Raw genomic sequence first — 6,027 nt, 5'->3', positions numbered from 1 at the left:
GATTTTTAATGTCCGCCTGTGAATATGATCCATAATATTTGACTTTAGTCTCTGTTTTGTGGTTATTTGTATGTTCATGATGTGAGAATGTTCAATTGTTTTCCCTGAAGTTTCCATTAATATTAAAACAAAACTCTTAGTTTCCAGTGACCAGTCTCACTTCAGGCTGACTGTAGAACATCTCTAGATGTTGCTCACCAGATGTCACCCAGATCTCATATGGAATTTCAAAATAAAGGCCCTCCAAAGTTGGACATTTTCCATAGAATTGTCCCTAAGTTTCTGTGTTTGTTGCTCGTTCTTCAGGATGTTGTAGAAACAGCGAGGGTAAGTACGGCTTTACCAGAAATCACATCATTAGTGCAGAAAATTTATTGTCTCGTTGAAATGCAACATAGTTCAAGTAAAAACAGGAATGTTTCATTTAAAATCATTTATATGTTTAATATTTTAAGTGACAATAACCATTTGGAAAAATAAAGTTCAAATTGTACATTAATGTCAGAAATGACATTTATATCATTTTAACATCAAGTGTTTGTTTTTCCTGGTAAATGTTGAGAATTACAAGAGCTTTGTGTTATTTGTCCATGTCGACCAAAATCACTGGAGGTTTCTGGTTAGTGTGCATAAAAATGATACTTGTTGTTCTCTCAGAACATTTTAATTTAAAGTTTCATGTTTTGATTTGTGCAGAAACTCTGTGAACCACACAGTCTTTCTGGTGGATCAAGTTCAGCAGAAGACGATTCAAAAGCTGCAAAAACATTTAGGTAAGTATTTATTAAGAGACAGAGGAGAAAAGTCTAACACTGAATTATATCTGGTGAGCTGCTTTTAAAATGATTTTAGTTGCTGTTATGGCCATGAAGGACAGAGTGCACATTTTATTCAAGTTTGATTCAGGAACATCATAAATTACACATGAATGTTTTTCACTGAAACTAAATGAATCTTCAAACTTGTTCCTGATCATTTTGAAAGAGATTTAGTAACAACTTGAGTTGGACACATCATGCCAGTGTAAGGACGACACGTGTTCCTTGTGTTGTGGCTCCTACAAAGTTTCTGAACACTTGAAGTCGTCCTGCTACATTTATTAAACATCAAATGTCTCTACAGCTTTCTGTTCTTTGATCAAATAGATTTTCTGAATCATTAAACTTCATTTCCTTCAAACTACTAATTGGTTTAGATTTGTTCAAAAACCCACATTTCTCTAAGTCAATTGATCAAAACGTGCACGTTATTAAAATGCAGTCAGTTCTCACACTCACTGTTAAAGTCTAATAGAAAATAAATCAGTCAGAGTTCATTTAAATGTTGCTCATTAATTGTTCTTTTAATTGTAATTAGAATATTTAGCTGATGTTCAAATCAGTTCCTACAACTTGTGTTTCTTGAACAATTAGTTTCAAATATTTACTGATTCTATTAAAAGCTGCAACAGAGTTGAGCTGAACTGAAGGAGAGCGCGTCAGAAAAATGTGATTGTGTGACGTTAAATAGAACGGAGGCGTCGTGCTCCAGCCGCTCCAAAAGGATGGAAATATCTGCTGGGACATTGTTGTGGTAGTTGTTCACTGGAAAGTTGGTGAAACTTCATGTGTAGAGCTTTTGTTACTTGTTTATTGTTTGTACCTTTTCTTATGGTTTCTATATTTTCTAGATTGCCAGAGAAGTGATGAAGACTTTCCTGATATTCCAGCATCAGGTTTGAAAGATCCAAACTGGAAATCATAAAGTAAAGAGGAATGGGTCAACAGATACTGACTGCATCAGGTTTGGTCCTGAAGGTTTGATTTCAACATTCTAATAGACTTATGCATTATTGTCCAACAAGGAAGTGACTAAAAATAGTTCACTCTGAAGATAATAATATTTTAAAGTACAAAGGTTGTTAAGAAGGTGAAGAGGAGACGAATAATATCTGATTGGTTGAGCTGAGAAATGAAAAGGCTGAATGTGATTCAAATAAGTGATAAAGTTCACAATCACATTTGACTCTTCAAGAGAATTGTGTGTAAATAAATCAAACAATGATGTGTTTGAAGCTTTAAGGTCAAAATGCAGGTAAATCCAGTCAGAAATGTTCTTTGTATAAAACTAAACACTAGAACTCGACCTGACTGGATAAATGTGGATCCAGCAACACAATTCCCTCAAAAACTACGTTTCTACTGCAGCTTTGCAAAGTATTACTGTGTGAATGTAAAATATGTCGTATTTAATTGTAATATGTTTCTTCTGAGTGTTTTGTCTGGCTCCATGTTACTTCATTAGTTGGGTCCATGTTTGGTTTGTGATGAACAGAACTCCACAATCAAATCAAACCATCCAGTGGCTCTATTGTTGTGACGATGCATCCCATGATGTCCACTTGTGTTCAAGTGTCAGCTCAGTTTGTGTACAAGTACTAGATTGTGTGATGTGTTGAGTGTTGTATCACAGTTTCATGGTGGCTGGCTCTGCCTTCAGCAGGAGCAGTTCTGTTCACACTTTCATGTTTTACCAGAGCTCTTTGTAATTATATTTTTATAAAGTATGCTATATTTTAAAACTACACACATATTTTACATCCAACATGTAGATTTTTATTCAATAACAATAAAATGAAGTCGGCTCTTATTAAAGAAGGATGTGACAGTGTGAGGTTTGAAATGTTATTTTTCTTATTAAATGTAACAATAGACATCATTATGATGATGTCACTTTTAAATGTGACTTGAATTGTGTTTGATTTGTGCAACAACTGTTCCATGTGATCTCTGCAAACCCACCTGGAGCACGGCCTCCAGGGAGACTAAATAATCAAAGAACAAAACTATAATGATCCAAAGAGAAATGACTTGTGATCTGAAACATAAAGATCCATGAAATCATGAAGAAAACACACTGATCGTGACATCATCACAGAGAAATCATCTTCAGTGCTCTTTATGAAATGGAAGAAGTTACAGGAAGCAGCTTTATGTCGTCCACATGACGTTTATCATTTGAAATGATGGAGTCATTTTTACATTCACATATTAATAACAGCTTTATGGTGAGAGTTACTGATCTAAACAATTGTAAAATAGTGTAAATTCATTAAAGTATGAAGGAGATGAAGGTGTAACATTCCTTGAACTCATCAGAACATCTGGACATAGTGGATGTAGTTCTTAAGTTGACAGCACCTTATCTTTCATCTTTGTTAACTTTAAACAACACGACCTACAGCCTCCGGTCTCAAGACTTTTTAAATTTTAGTTTATTTTAATCCTCGTGTCAGAACAGAAAAGGCCAAGAAAGCCTTTGGCTTTTCTGCTCCAACCTCATGAAATAGTTTACAATCAAAGCTTAAACTTGGAACATTAGTATCTCTGAATGTATTTAATACCATGATAGATCCTTTTTACTGAAGTTGCAGAAGTTTAATTGTTTTAATTGAGTCGTTTGTTATTTAAGTCTATGTTTATTCTGACTATGTGTTGTAACTGTGTTTTTTACTGACTGTTTTTTTTCCCCTCTCTCTGTCAGTCTTGACCAGGTCTCTTGCAAAAGAGCTCTTTTGATCTCAATGGAACAAACCTGGTTAAATAAAGGTTATGATGATGATGAAATGGTTCCACGAGCAGCTCTGAGGCTTGAATGAAGAACTCCTGGAACATGCCGGGTCCTGTTTGTAAATGAGAACTGGTTCTCAAACATTTCACCTGGTAAAATCAGATCAAATCAAATGTCAGAGAGAACAACAAAGTCCATGCTCAATAATCCAGGTTTACAATCCAACATTTTTCAGTCAGGTCATCTGGACAGTTTCTTTTTTTTTTTTGTGCTGAAACGTTTCACCTTCAATCCAGAAGGCTTCATCAGCCAAGGAAACACACAACAAAACTGATTCTTGCCCCAACAGCTTACTCCAAAGTGTAACAAACCAGTTCTGCTTGTGATAAGATGGTCTCTTTGGTACGCCCCCTCCTCCATTGCCGGCCCTCTTCCTTGTTGACAGTCTTGTCAAACTGGTTGAAAACAACAAAGTCCATGCTCAATAATCCAGGTATACCATCCAACATTTTTCAGTCAGGTCATCTGGACAGTTTCAAGAAACTCCTCCCTCACTGAATAGAAACACAGCCCCTCACGTGCTGCTTTACACAAACTTACTAACGTCGTGAAGGCAGCACAGCTGAAGAGGATTATTATTTAATATATGTAAATAGTTTATTTTTTAGACATTTATTTTGTACAGTTACAGCTGTTTGTTAATAAATGTGCCTGTGTGACAACTGAGACAAAGCTTTGACTCAAATATATTTTTGTTATTAATTTATGGAAAGAAAAAAATATTGAGATATATATCATATATCACTATTTATCTTAAAATATCGAGATTATTTTAAGAAAATATTTTGGTCCATATCGCCCAGCCCTTGAACAAACAAATGACCACACAAAACTGTGACAAAAGCAAAAATATTATGGATCCATATTCACAAGCGGACATTAAAAAATTATGTTGTAGTTTGGCAGCAAATATGATCATTCACAGCTTTTATTTTGAAAACACTTGCAAACATTACTACTGTAATTCATAGTGTTTGCTTGCACAACAAAACCATCATTTTGGAAGTGGAGGTTGCGTGATGGTAGTTTTTTACTGCCTGACGTTCTCAGAGTTGGGGCAGGAGCTACATGTCAGACCACCACCAACCACACGTTGTTTTCTGTTACAGATGAAGTTCATGTTAATAAATGGTGTGAAGCTGAGAAGAGTTCCTGGGTGAGTGATCCATCAGTTCGCTGGTATCAAACCAAACGTCAGGGTTACATAGGTATGTATTTATGTGCGTACTTAGGTATGTATTTATTTACTGCAGTTTAGACCCTGTTTACACGGACACGATGGGGGAAACATAGGTTTTTTCATATGTAACTTGGAGGAAAAGATCTGCGTTGACACAGACAAATTTTGTGTTTACATGTAACCTGAGGAATCTCCCCCCGCCCTCCCGAATCTACTGTAGTTACCTGTAGTTACCTGTAGTTCCCTGTAGTTACCATGCCGGGTCATTAGTTGGCGCTGTGAATTTTGTACATTGACCTAATGTGCATGCGTGCTGCCTCGGCCCGCTCCTTTCCTCTGGGCTAAAAGCTCAGCTAACAACATCTTAAGTTAAAGCTGGATTTTGGATGAGAGTCGACAGATTTTTACGCCAAGCGGGACCGCTTCATCTAACAGCTCCACACCGGTCGCTGAGTGGACCAGAACCGAGTCGACGATGATGATGTCGAACTTTACTCCGTGATAATCAGGAGCCGATTTACTGCAGGTAAATCAACGTTCTCAATAATGTTAGCTTGTGTTTACTTCGGTTACAAAACAACCAACTGAATTTTTATTTATTTTTTTCCTGTGAGGAGAAGCTGTCCTCCCACCAGGCGGGCCGGTTCTGAACGAGCATTGGTCCAAGTGCAGTGCAGGAGGACGTCAAAAGAGAGAAATGTCATGTTGGATGAACTATTCATTTAAAATTCCCCTCATTTCTTCTTTCCAATCCATTGAATGTTTTAAGCTGCATTAAGCAAAGGAGTGACAGCCTGTTCAAGCCAGAAAAACAACATGTCGCCAGAATCCAGGATGAAAACAGAGAGCAGAGTCCATTTCATGTAGTTTACAGTTCAGTTAATGTGTTTTTAATAGTGTGTTCAGTTTAATTATCAGTGTTTGTGTGACATACAGTTTGTGATGTTGAATAAATAAATAAAAATTAAACCTGATGTCTTCATTTTCAACTTTAATAATATGCAACATGTTTTGCATTGTTTAAATCATATAACTTGAGTCCAGATAGCTTCATTTAGCTCAGATAACTTCATTATATATCTCCCACGCTAACATTAATACTGTTTATTATTGTTAAACTGTTATTATTTAGCACATTTAGTATGTTATAGTGTAGCGCGACACGTTGTAGTGAACTAGGCCTCCGGTCAAAACCTGCCTCTGAGGACCTTCATGGGACAGGAACTGTTATTTCATTG

General features: G+C 36.3%; 1 long non-coding RNA gene across 2 annotated transcripts; it reads left to right on the top strand.

The window, feature by feature from the left end:
• Positions 1-227: 227 nt before the first annotated feature.
• LOC119429435 lies at positions 228-4,830 on the top strand. Of its 2 annotated transcripts, XR_005187777.1 has the most exons (4): positions 228-327; positions 697-773; positions 1,670-1,796; positions 4,719-4,830. It is a non-coding gene; the product is annotated as an uncharacterized LOC119429435 (long non-coding RNA). The 2 variants fall into 2 exon arrangements; XR_005187778.1 differs by lacking the exon at positions 4,719-4,830 and having other exon boundaries at positions 1,670-2,405.
• The last annotated feature ends 1,197 nt before the right edge of the window (positions 4,831-6,027 follow it).

The sequence above is a fragment of the Nematolebias whitei genome, unplaced genomic scaffold (genome assembly GCF_014905685.2).
Source record: "Nematolebias whitei isolate Nwh7 unplaced genomic scaffold, NemWhi1 Nwh_scaf_1192, whole genome shotgun sequence".
Classification (NCBI taxonomy): Eukaryota; Metazoa; Chordata; class Actinopteri; order Cyprinodontiformes; family Rivulidae; genus Nematolebias; species Nematolebias whitei.
Note: the sequence above shows the minus strand (reverse complement) of the source record. Positions and strands in the feature narration are given on the sequence as shown.